This window comes from Callospermophilus lateralis, chromosome 3 (assembly GCF_048772815.1).
Source record: "Callospermophilus lateralis isolate mCalLat2 chromosome 3, mCalLat2.hap1, whole genome shotgun sequence".
In the NCBI taxonomy this organism is placed as follows: domain Eukaryota; kingdom Metazoa; phylum Chordata; class Mammalia; order Rodentia; family Sciuridae; genus Callospermophilus; species Callospermophilus lateralis.
This window is the reverse complement of record NC_135307.1, coordinates 49790266-49808402: the sequence shown is the minus strand read 5'-3', so window position 1 is coordinate 49808402 and position 18137 is coordinate 49790266. Positions and strand designations below refer to the sequence as shown.

The 18137-nt window shown below is 38.7% G+C and overlaps 1 pseudogene; it reads right to left on the bottom strand.

Annotated features, from left to right (window-relative positions):
- Nucleotides 1-10552: 10552 nt before the first annotated feature.
- LOC143393785 (MKI67 FHA domain-interacting nucleolar phosphoprotein pseudogene) lies at nucleotides 10553-11624 on the bottom strand (annotated as a pseudogene).
- Between the last annotated feature and the right edge of the window lie 6513 nt (nucleotides 11625-18137).

Below are 18137 nucleotides of genomic sequence, written 5' to 3'. Positions count from 1 at the left end.
ATTCATTCTACTGTCATGTATAACTAATTAGAACAACAAAAGAGTTTAATAGCAAAAAAAAAAATTAGCTGTTGCTATTGTTGGTGTTTTCTTGTTATCCATAAAAGGGCCTGGCACAGAGTAGTGTTATTATTATTGTTACTCATATTGGTCATAGATTATGTAGATATTATTAAATGGATTTGGAATACAGATTTGTGCATTATTAGTCTGATATTTAAATGACACATTCATTTATTCATATTTATTTACTAGATCAATTAAAAATGCAAGCTTACTCTTATTTGAGCTTTTATTTGTGACTTGTGTTTTTCAGAACCACCAGAAGCTTTCTCTGAGACAGGTGGATCCACTTTTATCTTTGCAGCTGTGCACTAAGACTTAGCAGGCAGTATCTAACAGGCTCCTTGGATGAGACAAAGCTTGTATCAGAGTCAAATTTACATCGAAGTGCCCTGACTATTGATGCATTGAACTGACTCATTTGTCTCTCCAGGCTTTGGGTCTCCTACTTCCTAGGACCTTTATGACTTGCTTCCTCCTACTTGTGGATTGTTCACAGGGACGACTGCTTTCCTGCCTCCCTCTCACTGAGGTTAATTGATTGCTGGCTCTTGCTTGTTGGACTTCGATCCTCTGCTATTTCTAGGTTTGAGTAATTACACATGGCTTACCTTGCCAACCTGGAGACTGGCCATTCTGCCGTAACTTCTGATTGCTGCCTGGCCTCATATTATCAGCAATCTCCTGCTCATCGTGACCCTCCACAACTAATCTTGCCCAGGTGATCAGAGCCTTTTCTGAAAACTTGCTGTGTTTAATATGTACACCTCAGGTAAATTGCTATTGGAAAGTATGTCTTAGAAGATTCCAGCAGAGAATTCTACACCTTGCCTCTTGTGATTCATGTAGCCTGAGCAAGTGAGTATTGCTCAGCTCCGTGGATTTGAATACCTATTAACCTTGAGACTGTATCCTTGTGTGGTTGGGTGGGAGAAAGGACAGCACGAGATGACCTGGCAAATCCACACACATTCTTCTCCTTCAGGATTGGGCATTAGTTTGTTTTCTTCACAAATCAGTATAGTACTGCATGATTTTCAACTTACTGGGAAAGTAAGTTTTGTTCATGTCACCACTCAGAGAGTCCTTGATGACATGTTGACAGGTATTGGAAATGATGGGTTTGGAGAGCTGACAGGTGACTCATGCATATGGATGTCTTCTGTGATTATCCATAGCAATCAATCTGGGATTATTTATGGTAGCATTGTCATGGCGATCAATGTGCAGTAAACAAGGCTCTCAAAGCTATGGGGAGAGTTTTTATAGCCTCCATGACCAACTATGTTTCCTCTACTTTAAAAAGCAAGTCTCCTGAGAAGCTGATCAAACTGAAGAATTTACACACACACACACACACACACACACACACACACACACTTCAAAATTGTGGCAAAGTACAAAAGTCTGAGAAAATGAAAAAGAATAGGGTTTGTGTTTGAAAAAGAGCCAGAATTCAGAGTAACAGGCCGCACTTACTGGTTGTGTGACCTTGAACAAACATCCATTTTGAATATCAGTTTCCTCATTCTTTTCTTTTTCTTTTGGTACTGGGAATTGAATCCAGGGGTGCTTTGCCACTGAGTTACATCCCTGGCCCCTTTTATTTTTTTGTTTTGAAACTTGGTCTCACTGAGTTGCTTTGGGCCTCACTAAGTTGCCGAGGCTGCCTTGAACTTGCAATCTTCCTGCTTCAGCCTCCTGAGTTGCTCCTGAGATTACAGGTGTGTGGCTTGGGGGCATAGTCTTGGTTGAATTGTTCAGGGATCAATAGCTAACTAACTATAAATAGTAGGCTACACTGTGCTTTGGTAAAGTTCTAGTTTCTTATACCTATCAGCTGACGTGAGCAATTCCTCTGTGAGTTTGAGATCATACCCTCAGGTCTGTTCTGGTGTGGATGCTTTGGTTCAGCTGACCCTTTCTGTGTTCCATTCATGGTAGGACTGATTAAGATTTATCAATTTCTTTTGTTTCAAGAAATCTTTATTAATTAGATTGTATTCAGACTTTGATAATGGGATTGATGAAAGGACACTTTGCTCATAAACTTATTGATTTGGAGATTCTGTTTTCTTCTCTGTAAAATGCTGCTTTTGTAGGTGGCAGAAACCCAAGACTCCTGTAGGTTAGGGGTATGTGGAAATGAGGCTCTCAGCTGAAGAAGTCAAAGGTTCTCTTGGTAAGATGGTTGACCTATTGTGTGTCTTCTTCATCCCGCAGGAGGGTACATCGTGGATCCATTGGTTCATATGGTCATCATGGGTAGGCGTTCTGCAAGGCAGAGGAATAGGAGAGTTCTGATGCTTATATTTTGGTCTTTTAACCCAGGAAACCCTATATTTGTATTTTATCCCTGATCTCTGCCTCCTAGCAGTGCTTTGTCTTGTGGTGGCCTATAACTCACGCTTGACTTCTGGGTCATAGGAGTGGGGTATTTAGTTGAGCCACAGGGGTCAGGGCTCCTTAACTTATTGTAAAGCCCAGCCTTGGTCCCTTCCAAGCTTCAGTACTGGCCTTGACCTTCCACAATTACCAATACTGGGAATTGATGTTATAGTTTAGATGTGATGTCCCCCAAAAGCTCACGTGTGAGACAATGCAAGAAGGTTTGAAATGATTGTAATCAGTGAATTAGTGGATTCACCTAATTAGTGAATTGATCCTTGATGGGATTAACTGAGTGGTAGCTGGATGCAGGTAGAGGGTGGCTGGAGGAAGCCGTTCATTGGGGGTGTGGCTATGGGAGTATGTATTTGTATCTGGTGAGCAGAGTCTCTCTGCTTTCTGATCATCTTATGAGCTGCTTTCCTCTGCCACACTTTTCTGCCATGATGCTCAGCCTCATCTTGAGCCCTGAGGAATGAAGCCAACCTTCTATGGACTAAGACCTCTGAAACCGTGAGCCCTCAAATAAACTTCTCCTTCTCTACAGTTGTTATGGTCAGATCTTTTAGTCACAGCATCAAAAAAGCTGACTAAAACAGTGGATTTTAAAAAACAAATCTTTGACCTTTCCTGCAGCTCCTCCACTAACCTGAGTTTGCTACCCTTCTTGTTCTGGAGCGTGTCTTCATGAGATGAAAGCCTATGTCTGGTTTCATTCAAAGTCATGTCCATAGAGTCTATCATAGAGTGTAGAATAAATAAATATGTGAATGAACTGCCAGTCTCAAAATTATAAGTAACAAGCAAACATATGATAATATATTAATAACACAATTATCAAACACCAATCAGTTATCAATTAAACCACATAATGTCATGATTTAATTGAAAGTGGTTATGAAACTGGATGACTTGCATTCAAATCTTGGCTCTGACTTAAAGCTGAAGGACATTTGGCAATTTATTGAGCACTTTACAACCTTAGATTTCCTAGCTTTCAAATAAACATATAGCATAACATTTGCCAAGTAGTAATCTCTCTTTGCATTACATTTAACAATAGCAAAGAAATGCTTTATTTTATATCAGGTATCATAGTTTGAACATAGGAACAGTTTATTACCATTACCAACATTCCCATCCTCTTAAAAATTTTTAAAATTTGAGACATTTTTAATTCTAATTTTAAGCTTTTTAATTTTAGTGTTTAAGTTGCTGAGGGTCTTGCTAAATTGCTGAGGCTTGCTTCCAACTTGTGATCCTCTTGGCTCAGCCTCCTGCATCACTGGAATTTCCACCACATCTAGAAATGCTTTATTTTTATTTTTTTAAAGAAAGGATAAGAAAATATTGAGTGGCAAGTCAGCAGCTGTAAAAATTGGCATAGTCTTTCTGGAGGAAAAACTTGACCATATTGATCAAAAACATTAAAATGCATACATGCTTGATCAAGTATTTCCATATTTAGGAATTACTATAAAAAATAATCAGGAATTTCTTTTCTGTGTGTGTGCTGAGGATTGAACTCAGGGCCTTGTCCATGCAAGGCAAGAACTCTACCAACTGAACTATATTCCCAGCCCTTTTTATTTAAAATATTTATTTATCTTTTAGTTGTAGTTGGATACAGTACCTTTATTTATTTATTTTTATATGGTGCTTAGGATTGAACCCAGGGCCTTATACATGCTAGGCAAGCGCTCTACCACTGAGCCACAACTCCCCGCCCCAGGAATTTTTAATAAATGTGTATGCAAGAGAATTTCTACTGTTATTTACAATGATAAAAAATGCAAATGAACATGGTAATCAGTAAATGAATATGGTAATCAATTAAGTTTTGGCGGATTTCTATACGTTTTTATGATTGCAATTAGAAAAGGGAAAATACACATAAAAGGTCAAATGGTGAAGCAGACTATAAATCACTATCACTAGAAACACTATGGTACCATCATCACTCAGATTACTAAGGGTCCTTGTAAAATGAAAGTATCTAAAACCAGACTCTTGACTCCCTTCAATGTTTCCTTTCCCAGTATCCCTCATTGTTATAAATGATACTACTTAGCTTAAATACCTTTACTTCAGAGTATTTATTCACCAATGTTATATATCCAATTATTTATTATCTAGATGCTACTTCTGTGGGGGCAGGCATTTTCATTCTGTTCATGGTAGTGCCAGTCCCTAGAATGACTTGTGCACGCAGGCCATCAATATATATTTGTTGATTAATTGCATGAATGACTGTTTGAAATGCCTTAAATAGAAATGAACACACAAAAATGTTCCAGTGATTAACTTTTGAAGGCAGAATTATGGTGTTATTTTGGAGCTTTCTAGATTTTTCAATTTTCACTCTATTTAGAAGACAGTTATTAAGATTGGTATGGAAAGCCTAATTTGTAAGCCTATTGAATTTAAAAAGATCATGTATACTCTTGATATTTTTAATGCTTAGGAAGAAAAGGAAAGAATGAAATTAGTTGGTTTGCTGTCATAGAAGGTATGTATAATTATCCTATAAACAGAAGAACAATTAAATTAGTCCTAAAAATTGTCAGCAAGAGAATTATTAAGGTCAGTTATAATCCCAGGGAAACAATTCCTGAGATGTCAATTTGTTATTCTTGGAGAAATCCTGTCTCATAAAGGCTGCTCCAGTACAATAAGAACAAAACCACAGATTCAATTTTAAGAAACTTTAGTTCCATTTTTCTTTACTCAAGTTGCTTTTATTTTCATCTGGAGTTCAAGATTTGTTTTTCTGATTTGAGGAAAATAATTGATGGAGTTCTATATGAGATCAAAATTTTTAATTGTAAGTCCAAATTTATACTTTGCAGTTGACTCCAGTGGCACACACCTGTAATCCTAGCAACTCGGGAGTCTGAGAAAGAAGCATCACAAGTTTGAGGTCAGTCTCAGTAACTTATTGAGATCCTGTCTCAAAATAAAAAATAAAAAGAGCTGAGGATATAGCTCAGTGGTAGAGCACCCCTGGGTTCAATTCCCAGTAGTAGAAAGACAAAGACACAAACAAATTTATAAGTATATCACATTCTTTTAAATTCTTTACCTGAAAGGTTTTTTTTTTTTTTTTTCAGCTCTCTTGATATTGCAGTAAATATCCTTTGATTCTGCTTTTGGTGTTTATAGTTTATAGTGTTTGTATTGTATTGCTATTCCTAATTGGCTAACAAAGTAAAATTTTATCACTAACTTTGGTCAAATGTCATACACATCTCTGTGATTAAAAAATGTTACTGGGGAAAAAAAAGCTCTTAAGCATCGAGAATAGGAAAGAAAGAATAATGTACAAGAAAGGCAAAACAATTTTCCTTTCATACATACATTATTACTACATGGTCTACCCTGGAGTAGTAAATATAAAAGTGCTCAGTGGGATATGTATGTTAAATCTAACAGATAATGGCATATATCTTGCTGTAATAAAAAAAATTACAGTTCATTTTGCTAGTGTCACTGAAGTAATATTACCTGTAGCATTAGAAACACGATGTTTCTCTGAGGATATGCTATTATTTTATAGGAATTGAAATATCTTATGTGGATGTTAATAAGAGTTTCTACCATGTACCTGATCTTTTTAATACTTATGTAGAAGACTTGTTAAAAGACTGAAAATATGCATCATTAGTTATATAATTATGCATTTGGAAATACAGTTCAATAGCCAGAGTTAGGGGTAATGCTTAGGCACCATTTTAAAATTTTTACTATTATTTTCCAAAACAGCACACTTAGTTAAATGGTTCTAGAAGAATTCTAACATGGCAAATACTAACATAGATTTTCCTTTCTTTATTCCATGGTGGGTCCTGATGTTATATGCCTTCAAAGGGAACTAAGAATTATCATAGTAGTGACAAGGATAGCAACATGTCCCAAGAGCAAAACTCTCTCGCAGATTGGTATTTGCTCATTCAATCCTTCAGTCCCCATTTCTCCCTTCAGTAACTGTGGCACACCCACTGGGCGTTGGCTGCTGTGCTGGCTTTGCGAATACCCTGAGGAAGGAAACATGGTCTCTGTCTCTGTGGAGCTCATAAACCAAGAAACTCAATTATTCATTGATTAATCAAATATTTATTGGTCAGCTACTAGATGCCAAACATTCCTCAGCAGTGGTAGCAACAGCCAAGAGCAATGAGGTGGGCTTGGTATATTCCAGGAATCCAAAGTGGGCCAACACAATCCATGGTTTGGAGGGGCTGACATGGAGGCACACAAGAGGCGGTTGTAGGTGTTCAAGAGAGACAGCTGTGACTAGACTAGGGTAGCGGCAGAGGAGGCAGAAAAAAGAGAGCAAATGTAAAATCCTCTTAGTGGTAGAAGTGACAGAGGGTGCCCTGAAAAAGTTAAGAATTTAACTTTGCTGATCTCTCAAAGTCTGGTTAAAATCTGATTTTTCACAAAACTATCCCTGCTCATCTATAGCTAAGAAAGACCCCTGTCTGCTATTGATAACATATATGCTCAGCTTTATGCCACAGTAACAGGTACTTTTATGGGTTTGTGACATTTATCTTGACATTATCCCTATCTTCTAACTTATTAGTTTTAAAAATTCTGTTATTTGCTTTTTAAAAAATCTTTAAGCCTAAGAAACAGGTCAGAAACCAATGAATGGGTTTGATACTGGAGCTTTTTTGCCTACACCTTTTTTTTTTTAATTAGAAGTCACTTCTACTACATTCTGGTACTACATTTAAAAAGATTATTTGCCAGGACACAAATAATATAAGAGAAGCAGAACTAGGGCTTCCAGAGTGAATAACTATTTCTTCTACACCTTTTATCCTGTAAGTCTTTTATTGGGAACTGGGATAAGCCATCGGATATCCCTAATATAGTACAGAGTCATAGCACTAAGCAGACTTAAAGAAAAAAAAAAGACTTTATTAACTTCATCTTGCTTTTTTGCTTCATTTGCAGACCTTTATCATAATTCATTTGTCCTTGAAATCTCCTTTGTACATTATTCTTTAAAGAAACTAACTAAAGAATTTTTCCTGAGAATAATCTCATGTGCTTTCAGGAAGACAGTAATAAAGTGGGTAATACTGAATTCTCTTTCAGCAACAACATTTTATCTTTCATTGAATCCTCATCTCTGTGATTTGCAATGGTAGTCATTAAATAATATGATGGAAAAAAGGGCAGAGCTGGAGATGAGGCCAAAGAGGGATGGATCTTGACAGATTGGAACTAGCTTCAAAAAGAGGAGAAAATTGATTTTTGGACTGTGCCAAGTATACTTGGAAATAGAAGGAGTAGTCTTTATCCCATGAGTATATTAGTCTTCATATATCACTAAGTCCCTTGAGAAAAATGGCTACTACCACAAAAGTGCCTGTCATGTCAGATTTATCTAATATGTTGTTTACTGCAGAGTTTTATTTTTCTGGGTTGTTGTGGTATATGGATCTATCTTTTGTGTGTATATATATTTTTCAGGCCTTATCTCAGTTAAAAAAAATGTATTAAGGTCACAACATCTCTAGAGCAAACCTTGGAGAAAGGTGACTATTGTTCCAGGTTGACTGCTGCAGGAATGTAGATGCAGGGCTTCCTATTGTGAGATTAATGGAAAAACAAAAACAAAACAAAAAACCACTCACCATTGCCCACATTAGTTGGCAATTTATTCTCCTCATAATGGAGAGAAGTAGGGTTCAAAAAAACAGCCAAAAATAGTTAAAGGGACTCACTGAAAATGATGAAATACTGGAACTTATAAATAGAATCATAAAGGTTAGATCTGCAAAAAGTCTTAGATGCTATTTAGTTCTGACTTTTCATTTTACACAGAATCCTACATCTGGATAAAATACCTTTTATTCCAGAATCATAGCTCAGAATTATCTATCTAAGCGCTTTAATCGGTTAGGCCAGAGCTGGGCTAAAGCTCAGGAAGGGTCATGGCTTCCATTCTCATGTTCTTTGTGACACACTCATCTGTTTTGAAGCTTGAGCTATTACTTTCGAAACCAACTGTAAGGCACTTCCTTGTCTAACCCATTTCCTGTCCCTCCTACTGTACCTCCTCTGCTTTCCAGGTAGCTAATCTCAGATGATCACAAAGCACTGGCTTGAGTTACTTCTTACTCTTGTCTTATTTTTACTCATACCAGTAGCCCTTACGTCTTCCTCTGCCCATCCACCTATAGCCCACAGCTGATCGTCTACCCTGCCAGGTCAAATCTCACTCCTGTCACACAGTTCTATCTGACTACTCAGCCCTGACAGATTTTAGTGGTTCTCTGAAATTTCTAAAGCATTTGGATTTCATAACAGTGCTTTAAAGCCTCGGTAATGTTCTAAATGAACTTAAAAATACATATTCTTGGGCCTTACCTACAAGATTTTCTTTTGGGGTAGGCCTGGAGCGAAGTCCAGGAATCTACATGAAAAGATACAAACAACAAAACCTCCCAGGTGAATCTGATGAGCTTATTGAGTTGGGAACCAGTGATCCAAAATACATAAAAATTTAAAGTTTGTTTAGTATGAAAACCTTTCCTGGGTGGGTTTGTTTTATATTCCAATTTGCAATGTATACTGTAATGAAGCTGCAAAAATGTACTTGCTCAAGGAAAAAACAACAGCAACAAAAACCAGCTTGCTTCGGCTTGTTCCAGCTTCCCCTTCTGCTTTTTCTGCCAACCAGGACCCAAGCCTATTGGACAGTGCCATCACATTTGGGGTGGGTCTTCCTCTCTCAGTTCCCTGATGCACATGCCAATCATCTCAGGAAACACCCTCACAGACAAATCCAGAAGGAGCACATTTCTGCTGCCCCCAGCCATCACACTCCAAATTTCTTCAGCTTTCAAACATAGCTTCACACCAGAGACCATCCAGGAAGCTTCCAGGCCTTCAGCCTTGGAGTGGGGCTACATCATTTTCCATTTTGTTCGAGCTTTGAACAGGTACTGGCTCTCCAGCTTATAGATGGCCATTATGGAACTATCCTCTGATCATGTAAACCAAGCTAATAAATCCACTATCACAGATTATGTTTTCATTCCTCTAGAGCACCTTGACTAATACACTGGGCCTCCAGTTTGTGGACTAAACATCTCAGGACTTCTCAACCTCTAGAGCTGTGTGAGTCAGGTCCTCATTATGCATACCTCCTAAATGTTCTTTATCTAAAGAACACTGACTAATAACTTTCTTTTTAAAAATTTTATTATTATTTTTTCTAAATACACGATAACAGTGGAATGCATTACAATCCTTATTACACATACAGAGCACAATTAACCTTGACTAATACACTTTCCAATCTCACAAACCCTGTAAACTTTACCATCAATACATATCCCAAATCTGGTCACTTCTCCCCTCCTGCTCCAAGATGTAGTGTATACCTGGACCATTGGAGTCTAATACACCAACCTCTCTAGATCATGGTAGCAGCCTCCTACCCGGTTCTCTTCATCTCCTTTCACCCCATCAGACTATTCTAAATATGGCAATCATATTAAATTGTTAGAGGTATCAAGTCAGATCACATCATTCCACTGCACAAAATCTCTCCAATAGTGCTCATCACACCTGGAGAAAAGTCCAAGTCTTTATGTGACCTACAAGGCTGGGCATGAACTGACCCCTGCTCACTCCTTCAACCTAGCTTCTTGCATCCATCCACCATGTTCTGTGCACCCTCTTGTTCTGTAGGTGTATCAACCAGGTTTCTGTCTTGGTGCCTTTGCACTTGTTCTTTCACTAGGAATCCGTGTGGCTCATGGTTTCTTTTTATTCACACCTCTGCTCAAAGTGTCGTTTCCACAGAGAGATCTTTGTGATATCCTCTTCAAAATGGTGCTGTGTCTCCACAGCCAGAGGTTAATCTACATTTATTTATTTATTTATTTTTAAGCAGGATTAACTGTCTTTATTTGGTGGCGATAAAAATAGCTTCAGATTAGTTGTTAAATGTACAGTTAACAGTGACCCTTTAACACAGGCAAAATAAAGAGGGGATAGGAAAACTAAGACCAGGGCAAAGGCAGTGTGAGCCCAACCACTGCAAGCTCTGATGTACCCCCGTATTTCAACAGGGGCAAAAAGGCCAAAGGACTGATTGCTTTCCAAATAGCATGTTTTCTCTTTTGAGTCTATTGATGGTTGCATTTCACTGTACCTTGTAAAATATAGTCAGCCACTGTAAGAAAACCATCACATTTTGTCAGAAGATATATATTCATATAATATGTTCAGAATCACTGCTTGGTTTTTGTCTTCGTCTTTTCTTCCCTGACTGTTTAGGTGTTGGAGTCTCTACTGCTCCTTCTGCATCATATACGGGCAGCTTGAAAACTATTTCATCATCTTCATCATCATCCATTCCCTCCACTTCAGATTTTCGTTTCTCTAAAAATGTTGGTGTACAAACTGGTGTGGGGCCCTGGCTATCTATAGACTTGTCAGGAGTGGCAGCAGTGCCTTTAGAAACCCGCTTCTTCTTCTTCTTTGGTATGCCTGAAGACTTTTTCTTCTTTGTAGGTTTATCTGAAGGATCTTTGGTCTTACTGGATGATAAAACCAATGAAGGAAAATCATAATTAATTCCTTTTGCTGCTATTTTTTTCCTGAGCAATTTTTCTTTCTTTTTAAATCGCTCTTCCATTTGCAGTTTTTGAAAAAATGTCCGCTTCCGATTATACCGCTTCACGGCTGGATACGATGGCTGACGAAATGGAGTATTCCACTCTTTAAAAAGTTCTTTGTGTACTTTTTCTGGTGGCATAAAAACGACACACCAAGAGTCTTTCACCAAAAAGGTAGTTATTCATTGTTTCAGCAACTATCTTGGCAACATCTTCAGACTTAAACTCCACAAAGGCATAGCCTCTGGTATTTCCAGTCTTTTTACTTCTGGATAGTCTAAATCTTGTAATAGTGCCAAACTGGGAGAAATATGCTTTGATTTGGGTTTCATAAAGTGCTGGAGGCAGATGGCCCACAAAAATTACTCCAGGAATAAGTTTTTCTTGCTTTTTTGGCTGGGTTACGCGCTGGCGGACGTGCTGCACCTCCTTCTGAAACTGGACGTCTTCCTGCGGGTTCAGAGAAAGAATCGGCCCGGGTGGGACGACGAACGGAGACCCCACCATGTTGAGACCCGCAGCAGCACACCTCCAATCTGTCTCTTCGTCTAGAATGCCCACCTCTGGAGGGCAGGATATATTTTGTTTGCCTATTTTTTTTTCCTCTCAGCTGCACCTAGATCATACTTGTAAGAATGCAATAAGTATTTGTTAAGTGAATACAGTTGGCAACATGCATTTATGATAGTGATGGTGGGAAGATTGAAGGAATGATAAGAAAACTAAAAAGTAAGAAATGACTTTAAAGTTAAGGGCAAAGATGTTTTAAGTCGGAAATAGTGCATGTAAACTGTATGCATCAAAGACAAAAACTCAAAGGCCTTCAGCATTAGTAGGCTACCCCAAAGGGTGAAGTCATTGATATAAGACTTTTGGCAGTGGTAAGGATTCTGGTGGGGTGGGCAGCAAATTCTGTTCTAAAGGTTTTCAGATCCATTTATCAAAAATCACAAGCACTGTGCTGGCCAAAAAACCCTGCTTCTGAATGTAGAGAAAAATCCTGTTCCAGCTGTCAGTTTGAAACTGCTGAAAGCATATAAATTCTATGGAAATTCAATTGTGGTCCTTCTAATCACTTGTTATAAATGTAAAAATGCCTAATATAAGTCACAGGAACAGCACAGACCGAGGAAAGAGTTTGGCCTTTGGGATTCTGGAAGATTCCCTTCCACTGACCCATCTGTGACTTTCACCCAACTAATTAGCTGTTGTGGGCTTCCAGCCATTTATTCACAGTTGTAGATAAAAATGTCACTCCTTGGGATGCAGACAGATGTATGGTTTTAATTCCCTAAAGATGCCTCATAAAGTTAAAAATAATTGATATGATATTATGAAGCATTTAAATTTTCTACAAAAACTATCTTTATGCTTGTATTTTATTTCGTCTCTTTTATTCTGCCTAAAGAAAAGCAGACATACCTTCAACCACATCTGTCATTTTAGCCCACGTCCTATCCATAAGAAATGCATAATGAATGTATTGATGAATTACTATGCAAGCTGAGGAGCTGCATGCTGGCTTGCTTGAGGATTCAATTAAAATTGAGCAACATTATTTTGAATAATCAAATGCCGTTTTGAATAAGTAATTCAAGTAAACAATGCAATTAGTATAAAATGATGTTGATGAAGTTGAGTGGGGAAAATTCTTATAAATGTACAATGTATATGAAATTCTTACATATATCTTAAATGTAATTTCAGAATTGATAAAATGATAGCTTGTTGGAGTGTAAAAGTTTATGCTGGAATTAATAATAAATTTCTGAATAATAGCTCAGTACTTTTCATTCTCAGTGCTTGCATAATCTTCTTTGATAATACAAGTATAATAAAATTTTAATGTTTTCTATAGTGCTATACTGTCTCTGATCAGTAGACCAGTCTAGAGCTAATGTAAAAGTTTGGGCTGTATCCATACTATTTTAAACAACTGCATGAAAAATAATCCAGGATAATATTCCTGTGACATAGCTAAGAAATCATTCCACTGCACAAAATCTCTCCAATAGTTCTCATCACACCTGGAGAAAACTCCAAGTCTTTATGTGACCTACAAGGCTGTGCATGAACTGACCCCTGCTCACTCCTTCAATCTACCTTCTTGTATCCATCCACCATGTTGTGTTGATTTGTTAGGAATAGTCTGGATGTTTTCAATACTAGATCATTAGTTCCTATTTTGGTTAATTATTTTTCCACACAACTTATTGTTGTGTCTTAAGTTACTTCAGGGATAACCTTAGGTTCAACTTCAAGGGAAAATGCAAATTTTATTATTCTGTGAATGGCAAAATTAAGGGAGCTAATGTTATGAAATGAAGAGAAAATAAGGAAAAAATTATCTCCAAATTGATCAAGGATAGGATTCTTGAATTGAACAGCTCTGGACTCCATAACTGCCCCAGCAAGTTCCTCTCAGTGTCTGACCTAAATTCATATTGCTCTATATTTCCCTTGTCTTTTTTTTTAAAAAATTTTTCTTTTAGTTGTAGATGGACACAATATCTTTATTTATTTTTATGTGGTGCTGAGGATTGAACCCAGTGCCTCACATGTGCGAGGCAGGAGCTCTACCACTGAGTTATAGCCCCTTCCCTGCTTGTCTTGTTAATGGAGAGAGAAAATTTACAGTCATTTATTTCTTTTTCCTAGTTTGGAAGCTCTGCATTGTGTTGACTGTTACGTGTGCTCTGTTCTTTTGTTGCACTGAGCAGTGTAACTATGAAAACTATAAATATACTGATATTGGAGGTTCAGTGGGAATCTTGACTTTGTGAACCTTATTCGTGAAGGCTGCAATAAAGTTTTGCTCTTCGGCAATGTAAATAGCTAATTCCACTAGTTGTCAATGACTTGCTTTTGAGATGGATCTGGCTATGTTGCCCAGGCTGACAACAAACTCCTGAGCTCCATAGATCCTCCCGCCTCAGCCTCCTGAGAAGCCGGACTACAAGTGTACATTACTACGCTGGGTTGACACTGGTTGATTATTTTTCAACCAGTATTTTTGAGGTATCTACTGTGCGCCAGACATCTACTATATAAATGTGTTACAAGAACACAAAACTTTCTTATTTTTGAGGAACTTACATGTCTTTTACATGATGACTTGATTCGCAGGATCTCAAAAACCTTCTTTATGGATCTTATAAAAGGAATTCTTCTCAGGCTCTGAGTCTTGACCAAAAGGCAGATGTGTTTATTTCATGGGCATTGTGAAATTATGTATATGATTGGGTTAACTTCTTTGAGTTGGTTGCTAGGAAGCTTGCAGTCAAAAGCTACATTTCTACTACAGACCCTGCTTTCCTGGTCACAGCCTCTGACTGTGGCAAAAGACATCTGACCAAGACATGTCTTCTACCCCTGCTGAAAAGTTCTCCTTCTACTCACAATCAGACAGAAAGAAATATGTTTAAATCTCAGCAGTATAAATTTAGGTTAGACATAAAGAAGAACCCCCTGTCTAATTGTCACTCTATACTGAAAACAGTTAACCTTCAAACTCATAGTATATACTTCACCTCCAAGATTTCTGTTACATGTTTCTCTTTAGTTTCTAACAAAACATGCCACCCTTTGTTTGAATCTTTGTAATAAACTCCCTTCCGGCTTAAGGAATTAGAGGTGTATTCCTGGTAGTTGCAATGAAGAGCCTTAACCAAGACCACTAGGGCATTAAAGGCTGTTACGAACATAGGCAATGCTCAGATTGTTAAATCTCCAGAGGGAGGCAGGTGCGCCGGAAGGCCTAAGCAGAAGCACCTGGTTCTCACCTCGGGGAGAATGGGCTTGCAGACTTTAGGCCACATACAGCTCTGCAATGCTGAAGTGATGAAAAATTAGTTATCCCACATGACGCGATGCTGGCTTGAAGGCAGTGCCTCATCTTTTATAAGTTACTGAAGAGAAAAATCACATTTCCTCTGGGTATGTTTTATATCCTGCTTTATTTAAAAAAAATTGAAGGGGGATGGTTAGAAAAAAATACAGAGTATTGTGATAGTTATATGTGTCAATTGAGGGGGAGGGACATAGTAGCTGGTTGTGTGGTCAGACATTCTAGATGTTTTCATAAAGGTGATATTTGGAAGGGTGTGTATATGTGTGTGGGGGATGAGGATGGGGATGAGGCAGGGAGACGAAAGAGGTGTTAAAGTGGGATATTTATCAGTGACCAGATGCTTGGTTTGGGTAGATACCATGAACCTTTTCTAGGATGATTTTTTCTTTTGTAATTAGTGGTTTCAAGCCATTTAGAATAATAATAAAGAAGAAATTCTTAATGTTAGTGTGTGTAAATGTTCTTGAAAGATTCACTAGTCAATCTCCTCACCCTCCTTTCCCTAGAAACATTTTTATTAAAAAGCTTTATATACCTATCACGAGGATAAGAGTAGAAATATACGATGGGAAATACAAAACTCCCTCTGCCAATATTATTTCCCACAGCACTAACCCAGTGCCATTCACTAGAGTTAGTTGAGTGTTGCTGAGTTTAGAGGTAGCATTCAGATATTTTCTTTAAATATATAACTATCTTTATTCATGAAACATCTTTGGTGTACAAAATAGCACCAATCAGGTTGTTTTCAGCGATTAGTGAGACAAAACTTGATTCAAGTTAGCTTAATTCATGAGGGTATTTGTTACTGTAGGGGCAGGAAGTCTGAAGGGTGGAGCGTCTGCAGGTACAGTGTGATCAAGGCTGTGCTCAGCTTCTCTGATTTCTTTGGCCCTGCCCTCCATGTGTTTGGTCAGTCTTCAGATGGCTTCCATCATGGTGGCTGGATGGATTTCAACTGCATGTGGGTCATACTCTTCCTTGTTTTCACCAATTGCAAAGGGAAAAAAAAAACACCTTTCAATCAAGGAATAATTTGATTAGACCAAATTAAATCTTGCACTCACCTCTGGGTCAATAGTAGGTATGGAGCCTTGCCACTCGCTGATGGATTTGAGCTTGGTTTCTGAACCAATTGCTGTTGTGGAGGATTGGATTACCATGATCAATTTAGACTAATCAGAACCTTCCTCTGGAGCTGGAATAGGGTCAACTTCCACTGAGTTACATGGCCTGTGTGTGGAGTTGTGAATGTACATTGGGATTGTAAGGAAAAGGGGACGGCTGTAGTATAGGCAGCCATGTCCTCAGAATGTCTGTGAGAATGTGATGTGTGTCACTCTTACCCTCTCTAAGACCTATTATACATGCAGTTTGCTTCTTTTGAGTAAGGAATTATTTTGAAATTTTTGAAGAATTGAAGGTTTCAATTTGCAGATTTTCAGGAATACAGCCATTGGGATGTTTATGAAAAGCAAAAAATAAAAAAAGACATTTTCATAGAATGTGATTATAAACAGTGGATAGAGAGGATAATCTTTTAGTTTATTAGCAACTAATTATATCACAAGGGCAGAAAGTCTTAATTAGAAAATATTTGAGGGTCAGAGAGAGGACTCCCTTGTGCCCCTTTGAAATCTCCTTACTATTTCTTGTGGCTGCCTGGCTACCTTCAGCTACCTCTGGTGCTTCTATTCAGTCACCTTCCTGAGTCTCGAAGTGGTAATATATCAGATAATGGGCCATAGTTTGAATCTCATTGTATATTGTGCCAAGGTTTTTGATTATATGGAGAAAATATGTTCAGCTTTTTCAAATGTTGCTGGACATTAGAAACTTGAATTTTATTAATGGCTCATAATTATGCAGCTACTTCAGTACTGTACAGCTCCGTCATTAGCAAATGTGTTCATGGGCCAAAGCTAATGGCACTCCAAGTCTCATGTGGTGTCCAAGGTGATACCTAGAGCCACAGGCAAAAATGACACAGTAAAAGTTAGCTTTGTTCATACCTCACATCCTTCTGGGAGTGTCGTCCATGTTCCATGCATGGGATGGATTCAGGGTCACTCCGTGTGAATTGGGCTGGCAATGAAGAAGAGACCACACAAATACAAAATAGCTTTTTCGGGGGTCAAGGATGGCTCTGTGACCTCAGGGGTCAGCTCCTGTGCTTGAGAACAAGAGGAACAAGCGAGGCAAGAGAGAGTGAGCCTACCCCCAACCACCCTATTTATTGGAGAGGAGACATTCCATAGAATATTCCACCCAAATAAGGCAAGGGGTAGGGTTTCGAAGGGTGAAGTCTTGCTTGGTGATGTCTTGTGGTCGGCAGGTTGATAGACATCTTGGCAAGTCACACCCATCTCAGGTGCTGTGTGGGATCACAGGCTGAGCAAGGGAAAAGGCACCATCCAATCAGCAGCAATGCCAGACCAGTCCCCTCATACGCTTAAATGGGCATAGCTCACACACAGAACTACGGACGGCTCATGATGTGGGTGGAATGTAGGGATCGTCATACCAGTGTCACCTTTGTTGTATCTGACTTGGAGGTTGGTAGGAGATGGGATCATGGATAGTTAGTGTACCTTGTGGGAGCGGTGACTGGTACACTAAGCGGGGAGTCATGCTCTAGAAGACGATTGTAGAGTGGGGAGTCCTCTGTGCTGTTCTTGACTTGGAGGGCTAGGGAATGATGAGCAGGCTTTACCTGGCTAGGGAAGCAAAAATCCCCAGTGGGAAGCCAGGAGAAGGAGGTGAAATTCCAGCGGGCTGTTTCTGCTTGACCACTCATGGGGAAGAAGCTTCAAGTGCACATCAGCTGTCAGGGATGACGGAAGATGGTGCTGAAAGCCGACACTGTCAGTCTGTGCTCTTATTTCTGCTCTCTGGGCATCAGTTAATCATCTCTGCAGTGGAGGTGGAAATACTTAACCCATAAGGCTGTTGTGAGGATTGAGGAGAGTTGCCTTCCTTTAAAGCACCCAATGCACCCCTTTGTTTCAAAATTATTGTTGTCCAGCCTAGCATCACAATGTAAAAGTCTATTCCCTAAGGGAAGCTGATCTCATCTGTGGGAAAACAACAGATTCTTGTCTCTGTCTTTTCCCTCTCTCCTCCTTCTGTACCCTTGACCTGTTTCAAAGAACAGGTCAGTGATTTAGCCACATAATTCATGAGCGGTTGCC